This window comes from Alligator sinensis, unplaced genomic scaffold (assembly GCF_000455745.1).
Source record: "Alligator sinensis unplaced genomic scaffold, ASM45574v1 scaffold145_2, whole genome shotgun sequence".
NCBI classification, from domain to species: Eukaryota; Metazoa; Chordata; order Crocodylia; family Alligatoridae; genus Alligator; species Alligator sinensis.
The window spans coordinates 1,733,402-1,735,142 of record NW_005841954.1 but is presented as its reverse complement, the minus strand read 5'-3'; the positions used below and the strand labels follow the sequence as shown (position 1 = coordinate 1,735,142).

Here is a 1,741-nt window from a genome sequence, read left to right as displayed (position 1 = left end):
TCCGCCTCTCGCGTACGCGGCTGCCGAGTGGAGCAGCGCGGCGGCCCCGGCTCGTGGGGCGGATGTGAAGGGAGCCCTTCGCCCACTCCTGGGTGCAGCAGCCCGCGCGCCCCCTGCATCTCGCAGCGGCTGGACGTTTCCGCGTGGAAGGCCTGCTGGTGGAAGCCGGGAACCTTCTGCGGTAACAGCTACAGGCTCGGCCCTTGAGAAGCTTGTTTCCCCCGGCTGCTGCCTAAAAACATGTGGCATGGGAAAGGTTTAGGTAAGAGGGGCAGGTTTTGCCCGCGCAGTGAGCTCTTCTTGCCTGCCTGCCAGAAGACAATCCTGACAGAAGGATTGTCAGCTCAGTACTTCAAGCTCATGACTTGACAACCAAAAGTCATTATTAGCTGGGCTTAAAAATAGGTGTTTAAATTTGTTTCCACCCCCCCCCCCCCCCCCACACACTCACCTTCTGATTTTTGAGCCTTTCCAGAGGCTGCACCTGCCCAGCTTGGGAAATCATCATCATGTAAAAAACATTAAGTTCCCTTTTCACTTCAGGTTTTAAATACACTTTAGACTTCACTACAATGTGTCATAGGCGATGCACAGGGAGGGCACGGGGGGCCCATGCCTGCCCTGAGATTGGCCCTTGCCAGCTGGGGAGTGGGGGCATCGAACGCTAGCTGGTCCCCGCCCCTGCCCAAGATTGGTGCTAGCCGGCACTGGGAGAAGTGCTGGTGGCACTTCCAGTTTTGCCACCGGCACTGTGATTGGCCACTGTGGTCCCCTCTGTCCGGATCAGCTGCTGTTGGACACCCCCACCCCTCCCCCCGTTGGCAATCAGCCACTGGTACCCCCCCACACTCTGGAGGTACTAATCACCTATGATAAGTGTGGCCAATATATTATATGATATATAATAAATATATAGTCCTAAGGACAGTGCCAAATTTAGGCTTAAGCAAATTAAGCTACAGTTTAGGGCCTCGCAATAAATTAGGGCCTTTAAATTAGAAAAAAAACCTGACTCAATATTAAGTTTTATAATAATCTGTTGGTAAATAAAGGAGATATGGGAAAATGATGCTCTAAATATGATTTCATAGATTTCATAGACATTAGGGCTGGAAGGGACCTCGGAAGATCATCGAGTCCAGCCCCCTGCCCAAAGGGCAGGAAGTCAGCTGGGGTCATAGGATCCCAGCAAGATAAGCATCCAGTTTCATCTTGAAGGTGTTCAATGAAGGCGCTTGAACCACCTCCGGTGGCAGGCTGTTCCAGACCTTGGGGGCTCGGACAGTAAAGAAATTCTTCCTTATGCCAGCCTGAAACGATCTTCAAGTAGTTTGTGACCATTCGACCTTGTCATCCCTTGGGGCGCTCTGGTGAACAAACGTTCCCCCAGATACTGCTGGTCACCCCTGATAAACTTGTAGGTGGCCATCAGATCACCCCTGAGCCTGCGCTTTTTCAGGCTAAAGAGCCCCAGGGCTCTCAGCCTGTCATCGTAGGGTCTGCTTCCCTGACCTCTGATCTTCCCTGACCTCTGATCATGTGCGTGGCTCTTCTCTGGACTCTCTCAAGCTTCTCCACGTCCTTTTTGAATTGTGGAGCCCAAAACTGGACACAGTACTCCAGCTGCGGCCTCACTAAGGCCGAGTACAGGGGGAGAATGACGTCCCGGGATTTGCTTGAGAAGCATCTATGGATGCAAGCCAGCATTTTGGTCGCTTTACTAGCCGCCGCATCGCACTGC

The 1,741-nt window shown here is 52.7% G+C and overlaps 1 protein-coding gene across 1 annotated transcript in view; it reads left to right on the top strand.

Moving 5' to 3' along the window:
• Positions 1-130: 130 nt before the first annotated feature.
• Positions 131-1,741, top strand: part of USP45 (ubiquitin specific peptidase 45) — a 164,149-nt gene continuing 162,538 nt past the window's right edge. Inside the window, exon 1 of the mRNA XM_006020460.3 lies at positions 131-262. The gene's annotated coding sequence lies outside the window, so the exon portion shown is untranslated. The remainder of the gene's footprint in view (positions 263-1,741) is intronic.